This window comes from Rutidosis leptorrhynchoides, chromosome 11, assembly GCF_046630445.1.
Source record: "Rutidosis leptorrhynchoides isolate AG116_Rl617_1_P2 chromosome 11, CSIRO_AGI_Rlap_v1, whole genome shotgun sequence".
Lineage (NCBI taxonomy): Eukaryota > Viridiplantae > Streptophyta > Magnoliopsida > Asterales > Asteraceae > Rutidosis > Rutidosis leptorrhynchoides.
The window spans coordinates 352,108,493-352,117,207 of record NC_092343.1 but is presented as its reverse complement, the minus strand read 5'-3'; positions in this window follow the sequence as shown (position 1 = coordinate 352,117,207).

The following is an 8,715-nucleotide window of genomic DNA, read 5'->3' as shown; positions in this document are numbered from 1 at the left end:
AATTGCATGGCCTTTTATAGGTGGATTTCTGATTTTGTGGGCTCTGCGAGTGCGGCCTTTTTGGGCTTTATAAGCTCCGCGAGTGCGGAGCTGTGGAATCCAGCTCACACAAGTTTGGCTCCTAGCTTGCCGACGGATTCTATTATATAAATATAATATAAATATATAATTTATATAATTAATTATATATTATATTATATTTATATACATAATTAATTTGTAACTTTCGGTCCGTTGCGTCATACGTTGAAAGTTGGTTCATGTCTCGGTTCCGGATTTTCGAACGTCCTTTCGTATAATTTAATATCTTGTACTTTGCATTTTGCGTCTTGTACTCTTGTAATTTTGAGACGTTTCTCATCAATAATTTGAACCTCTTTGCTTGTACTTTGTACTTTTTAGCTTTTTAGTCGTTTGCGTCTTCAATTCGTCGAATCTGTCTTTTATCTTCACCTTTTAATTTTTAAACAAATATTCCTTGTAAATAGGACAACTGCAACTAAAAGCTTGTCTTTCTTGAGGGATAATGCGATGAAATATATGTTCGTTTTTAGCATTATCAAATATTCCCACACTTGAGCGTTGCTTGTCCTCAAGCAATATAGTCTTGAAATATACTAGAATCACTTCTTTATTCTTCATACTTTATACATCAGTTATTTCATTACGGCGGTATGAACAATGGTAGTAACGTTATGGTTTACAGTCCCACATGACTATAAAAATTTAGATCCTTTAAGGAAATTGGGTCTTTATGAAAACATTTGATCTTTTTGAAAATTCAATCTAGTTTTTACCCTAGATAAGTTTTCCAGAATAACCCTTCACCGGTGTTTGCAAATTCTTTTTGTGGGTTTGGTGGGTTTCAGATTTGAAAACTTTAGCTCAAAACTTGCGGTTTTGTGTCACCCACTTGCTAACCTTGTATTGGGAAAGCAACACGTCCAGTATACTTGCTCCGTATATTACCTTTCAGTAAACTACCGTCCGGTTGTAAAGGAAAGCGTTGAACAAGCATCTGTTAAGGCAATGTCCCCTGACATGCTTTTAATTATGGTCTATAATGTGTCGGATGCAATTACTATCCTTGGTAGGAGCAACAGTAAAGCTCACCCTTATAATTTTCCAGTCTGGCACAAGGTCCTGTCTTTGACCATGCTATGCAACCACCGTTCTTACGGTTAACACCCGATTTGGTTCAGGTGACCTAATGAATTCCAGGTGAATTCCTAGGATTTTACGTTCAATGGTAATGAACGCATTGAAAATGGGTTTTCAGAAAACAAATCGGTTTGAAATTTTGATCAAAATATTTTCTCGTTCAAGCTCGAGTTTATATATCATTGAATTCCATGAGTTTGTAATTCTCAATCTTTAAGGTCAATCTCAAGGATTGAGTAATACCAGTCTTAAAAGCTGATTTTTAATCTTTAAGGAGATTATCCTTTCTGGGGATCTGATTCATTAGTCTTATCAAGCTAATTTGCACGGTGTCCTCCCCATTTTACAAGACAGATCCTCTCATGGTTAGGATAAGTCTGACCACTTGGCGACCCTGTTTAATGCTGAGGTCCGTGGATATCCTGCTAATTTTAGAGATGACTTTTCTAGATTTTTCGTCAACCTACAGCTGGTCTGGACGACAACTTCATGACCTAAATCAAGAAGCGCGTTTCTTTTTTGGAAGACTTTACTTCCTTTTAATGATGGAATTGATTCATCGTGTAGATCCATCTTTCTTACAGTAAATCGGGTAAAACTGTTTAGTTTAGTCCAAAGCAAAAGTATCTTCAATTATTTGTTACAAAAATATGTGACTTATGTTTTAAATAACTTGGTAAATTTTTCCACACTTGGCTTTTATTTTCTTTTATTTGCCTTTTTATTTTCCTCTATTCCATTTTAAATGAATTCTAACATTTTGGTTTGTTTCTCAATTTATGTCCTTTCCGAGGTAACAATAATTTCGGTGTTAACACCTAGTTTTATCGTTCATAAATATGTATAAACATGATTTTGAATTCATTTAATTGAAAATTTTGAAAAATTTTACTAGAAGTGGGTAGTTAGTATATAAGACTAGGGCTATTCTTTGTTATCAGAGAGCATTAGATTCTAATACAACTACTACGTTACTAGTATTTTTAATGGTAACCAAGTGTTTAAGTTAAAAATTTTAAAAATCCAAAAGAATTTAACCCCTTCCCACACTTAAGATCTTGCAATGCTCTCATTTGCAAAAATCAGTAACAATTTAAATTATTGAGGGTGATTAACGTAGAAAAATAATTAAATTTTACCAAAGTTTCCAAACATATTGGCGTTTGTTTGCTGAATGATAAATGGTGCACATCATTTGTTCATTCTGTCTTGTTGTTACATCACATTTGTTTTTCATTTTTGTCGTCAAAAGTACTAGCTTTTGCTGAACTTAATGCCAGTCTTTGAAAATGCGCTGTTTTACCCTGTTTTGTACATGAGATAAACTACAAACACATATATACATATTTTTGAAGTTGGGTTTTCACACCACATTCAAAAATTATTAAAATCTAATAAAGTTAGAAAATTATAAAAGCTATTATAATAATAAAATAAGATATAAGAAATAAGAAAATTAAGAATTAGTAACATTACAATAAAATAAACAAAAATAGAAAATTACGGATGAGGAGGATGGTTCCAGTATGGGTCCCAAGCGTATCCATAGATGCTGTAAAATGCTTGGGCCGGGTCATATATAGGATATGGTGGTCGGCTCTCTAAAGTCCAAGGAGCAAATTCGGGCATAACGGTAGGAATGTAGTCTCTACCTACGTGTGTACAATGACTTATGATTTGGCTTTGATGATACTGCCAATCTTGAAATGCTTTTTGTCTATACATTTCATACTCGTGTCGAGCCATAAAAATTTGCATTTCTGTCATTGGATTACCCCCTCCCGGTTGACCTTACTGTTGATCTCTCTCAACCTGTGGATGCCTGCCATCATAACATGCTGCCGCGTTGTTTCGTTTCTTTAAGACCTTAGCACCATGGTAAACACGCAAATCTATTCTATCGCGGAGTTCTGGTTCTGCCATTAATATTCCCCCCCCGACTTCTATCCACACCAAGATATTCAGCAATTAAAGTAATAAATATACCACCTCCTATTATGCTACCACGCCTCATACCCCTAACCATAGTCAATAAATAATAACCCACATAAAAAGGTATACTTACAGCGCTCTGTGGGTCTCAAATACACATGTGGTAAAACAAATCCTGTTCATTTACCTTTTCCTTTTTCTTACCTCGTTGTGTAATCGAATTGGCTAAAAACCTATGGATTACTCTTAATTCAGCTCTATCAATATCAAGATAAGAGTATAATCCCCCCTAGAATCGGTGATGGCTAGTCATCCTACTCCATACATCATTCGTATCAAAATTCTCATCCACCCTCCTACCATAAACTATTAACCTCTGACAATCATAAGATGCTAGCTTCTCGGGCGTATATATACGTAAAGCCCGAGCCATATCTAGTAAAGACATATGGCGCATCTCCCCTCCTAATAAAAATATAAGAAAACTACGATCGGTTAAAGTATCTACCCGATCATTTATTTCAATAGAACATAATAACTCTATACACCATTCTCTATACACAGGTCTACGCATGTTGAATAAACTTACCCAATCACTAAAAGTAGAATTACCATACCTTTGAGTAAGTAATTCCCTGATTGGCTCGGCCAATTCCACTACCTCTAATGGTTCCCAATCTATAACTCTGGGTACCTCAATATTATTAGACACAAGGTTGTGTAGGTTCTTTTGATATTTTGGATAGTCTATCCAATATCTATCAAATCTCAAATTCGGATGTAAATCTGCCTCATGAATGTTTGAATATAAAACAATTGGGTGAGGCATATCTTGTCGGTATTGGTTATTAATTTCCTGTTGATCTGCATCTTTCGGAGGAGCATTGCGAGCCTGGGATGAAGATTCACCCCTTTCAGTCTGCAAAATAAACACAATTTTTGTGCATCCAAATATTCATTAGTTTTAGCAAAATCATAAATCTAAACAATTACAATGACATGTTTAATCCATATTAAACTCTATACACATTTTCAAAATATTAACAATTCTACACTTTTACAAATATACTTTTACAAAAATGTACACAAAGTTTCTTCGCATTTATCTTTTAAAACATGTCAAAAACAATCATTATAACAATTAAATAAGTTTCTCATGGCATTCATATCAATTAAATCAAGTTCATGCAATTTTGGTTCAAAAGTCCACTTTAATCTTCATAAATCATGTTTAGGATCAAAGTTTTGATCATTTAGCAACCTAAACATGTTACACTACTCAATTTAGCATAAACTAACAACAAAATTCGGCCATAGCCTGTTTATATCAAAAAGCCCTAATTTTGCTCAAGAACACAAACCCTAGATTATTCAAAAATTGAAGTTCAAAGCTTCTAATCATGTTAAATAGCATCAATCTAGGTTATACAAGCATAATACACAAACAATTGAAGTATTATTACACTAGAAAGCATCAAAATCGAATTAGGCATGAAATTGTTCAAGAACACTAAAAATTCGGATTAAATGGTGTTTAGGTGTAGAAATTTACCGATTTCCTTGAGTAATTCCTTGATAATAGTCTCCTCATTGTAATTTTATGAAAGATTTGATGAAAAATGATGAAAAATCACGAATTTGGGAGTGTTTTTCGTGGGTTTTTTCGCAGAAAATTGGTGTGGTTGGTGTACAAACTGGTCTGTTCGACCAGTTATATTTTTTTCTGAATTTTCTAAGCTCTGTGAGTGCGGTGGTGGGAACCCACAAAGCACCGCGAGTCGCGGCTAATTTTTATTTTTTTTAATAAAACCTTATAACATTTTAAAACATTTAATTAATTAAATTCTAAAAATTTTGTTTTCCTTTAGGAGCGAGGGCGTTTCGGATCGTTGTCCTAGTCCGTCCCTCGACAAAATTTTAAAATTTGTCAATTTAAAGCGCGGTTTTAAAAGCAAAGATTTTTGGGTTTTTTTTAATGTTTTTGGCATACTTTAGTTCAATAAGATTAAAAATAATGATAATAAAAGTTCTCGTCCCTCCCTCGGGTAAAGAAATTTCGGTTCAACGACCTAGTCTACAACTCACGACGAATTTTTTTTTAACTTAGCAAAATAAAGTAAATTTTTGTTTTTAAATTTACACCAAACTTAAATTATATTTTTGTTTTAAAAATATTAATTTTTCAAATATTTACAATTTTAAATATAAATTAATTTTAACAAGTTTACAATATTATTTTAATATTAATTTTAAAAACAAAGTAAAAATAAAATTAAAAATCTTTTTGGTCTTTTATCCCACTTTAATCAATCAAATATTATCAAAAATATACGCCCCTCTTTTCGGTAAAGTAATTTCGGTTCCATAACCTAGTTTAACTCATGACGAATTTTTGAAATATTTTGGGTTGATTGATTAAAGATATTTATACCTTAAGAATAAACGGTAAATTTCTCAGTGATGTAATAAATTTTTGTATGATATCAATAATTTCGGTCGCAAGACCTAATTTTATCGAATACCAATTTAATACTTTATAGCGAACAAATTAGTGTTTATTATCAAAAGGTTAAAAATAAAAATAAAAATAAAAACTGTACAAACTTACCTGTGAGATAGTATTCTTAGTGATATGCTCTAGCCCACTCATAAGATAGTCGGACTAATTGATTTTTCATAGCTACATAGGCGTAACCTCGAGCATTCAATGTTTTTTCTTCTAAACATATGAACGGTCCGTCTCTGCATAAAGTAATGAATTCGGTATTGGAATATGTCTGATTCGTCGAGCATTTTCCTTCATGTGACCATTTTCCGCATTTGTGACATCTTTCAAGGTGTCGTGCTCTTCTTTTCGCTACGGATTTTGATTTTTCTTTACCAAATTGTAACTTATTATTTTCGCATCTGGATTCTTTTCTTACTCCGTCCAATTTACCTCTGATTAATGATACTATTTCACTTGGAAGGGTGTCATTATTACGTTTAGTGATCAAAGCGTGTAGCATTAGACCATGGTTTAATTCACAGGAAGTCTTCATCTCGTAAAACCTAAAAAAAATAAAAATTCAGAATGGGGGGAGAAGACTAGTTCTTTAGGGTCTGCTAGGGAAAGACCATTCGGGTTCCATTTTCGAGAACTACACGAAAACAGAAAATCTAACTCTAACAGAAATACATATTATCCTTTAAAAACTTGATTCTCCCCACACTTAGTTAGATGTGGTGTCGAAATTGTGATTAACTTCGTTGTCAACTTCCATTGGACTATCTATGTAATGTTTAACTCTGTGACCATTAACCTTAAATTCAATCCCATTTGAATTTATCAATTCTACTGTTCCGTATGGGAAAACTCTTTTGACTATGAATGGTCCAGACCATCTTGATTTAAATTTTTCAGGAAATAGCTTGAATCGTGAATTGAAAAGAAGAACTCTATCTCCTTCTTTAAATTCTTTTGAACTTCTGATTCTTTTATCATGCCATTTCTTCGTTCTTTCATTATAGATTAACGAATTTTCGTATGCTTCATGTCTTAATTCTTCTAATTCGTTTAGTTGACTTCACCGTAGACGTCCAGCGTCATGTAAATCAAGATTACATGTCTTCAAAGCCCAAAATGCTTTGTGTTCAATTTCTACTGGAAGATGACATGCTTTTCCGTAAAGGAGTCTAAAAGGTGTGGTTCGAATTGGAGTTTTGTAGGCTGTTCGAAAAGCCCAGAGTGCATCCTCCAATTTCATGGACCATTCCTTTGGATTTGATCCTACGGTTTTCTCTAGAATACGTTTTAAAGCTCGGTTTGTATTTTCAACTTGTCCACTTGTCTGTGGATGATAAGTAGTGGAGATTTTATGAGTTACTCCATATCTTTTTAGAACTTTCACAAGTTGATTATTACAAAAATGAGTTCCACGATCACTTATTAAAGCTTTCGGTGTTCCAAACCTTGCAAAAAGACGTTTTAAAAAGTTGACTACAACTCGTGCATCGTTAGTTGGGAGAGCTTGTGCTTCCGCCCATTTAGATACATAATCAATGGCTACAAGAATATATCGATTATTATGAGATTTTGGAAATGGACCCATAAAGTCAATACCCCAAATGTCAAATACTTCACATACTTGAATGACATTTTGTGGCATTTCATCACCTTGACTTATTTTTCCGGCCCTTTGACAAGCATCACAGGATTTACAAAGAAGGTGTGCGTCTTTGTAAATTGTAGGCCAATAGAATCCAGCATCATAAACTTTTCTTGCTGTGAGTTGAGGCCCATAATGCCCTCCTGTTGGTCCTGTGTGACAATGGTTTAAGATTTTACTAGCTTCATCTCCGAATACACATCGGCGTATTATTCCATCGGGACAACTTTTAAACAAATGTGGATCTTCCCAGAAATAGTGTTTTATATCACTAAAGAATTTCTTTCGTTTTTGGTACGACAATCCTTTTTCAAGGAATCCACATACTAAGTAGTTTGCATAGTCTGCAAACCATAGAATTTCATTATAATCTATCTTCAATAGATATTCATCAGGAAAGTTGTCTTATATGGCCGATTCATTTAGAACTTCTAATTCAGGATTTTCAAGACGAGAAAGATGATCAGCGGCGAGATTTTCTGCTCCTCTTTTATCTCGGATTTCAATATCAAACTCTTGTAAGAGTAAGATCCAACGGATTAATCTTGGTTTAGCATCTTGTTTTGAAAATAGGTATCTAAGAGCAGAATGATCAGTATAGACCACTGTTTTAGCTAGAACGAGATATGAATGAAATTTGTCAAATGCAAAGACAATAGCAAGGAGTTCTTTTTCAGTAGTTATGTAATTTGTTTGTGCTCCTTGTAACATCTTACTAGCATAATATATAGGTTGAAATCGTTTTTCAATCCTTTGTCCTAAAACGGCTCCCATTGCAAAATCACTTGCATCGCACATTAGTTCAAATGGTAGATTCCAATTTGGAGTTATCATGATTGGGCATTAGTGAGTTTTTCTTTAAGTATATTAAAAGATTTGATGCATTCATCTGAAAAGATGAATGGAGCATCCTTTTCTAGGAGTTTATTCATAGGAGTGGCAATTTTAGAAAAATCTTTTATGAAACGTCGGTAAAAACCGGCATGCCCTAGAAAACTCCTAACTCCTCTAACATTGGTGGAATGTGGAAGTTTAGCAATTACATCTACTTTAGCTCTATCCACTTCAATTCCTTCTTTTGAGATTTTATGACCAAGAACGATGCCTTCTTTAACCATGAAATGGCATTTCTCCCAATTAAGTACTAGATTTGATTGTTCGCATCTAATAAGCATTCGTTCAAGATTAACTAGACATGATTCAAAAGTATCACCGAAGACTGAAAAGTCATCCATGAAAACTTCCATGCATTCTTCTATCATGTCGTGAAAAATCGCCATCATGCACCTTTGAAAGGTTGCAGGGGCGTTGCAAAGTCCAAATGGCATGCGTTTGTAAGCAAAAGTACCATAAGGGCACGTGAATGTGGTTTTCTCTTGATCCTCGGGTGCTATTGGAATCTGAAAATATTCGGAAAAACCATCAAGAAAACAATAGTAACTGTTTTCGGCTAATCTTTCCAACATTTGATCAA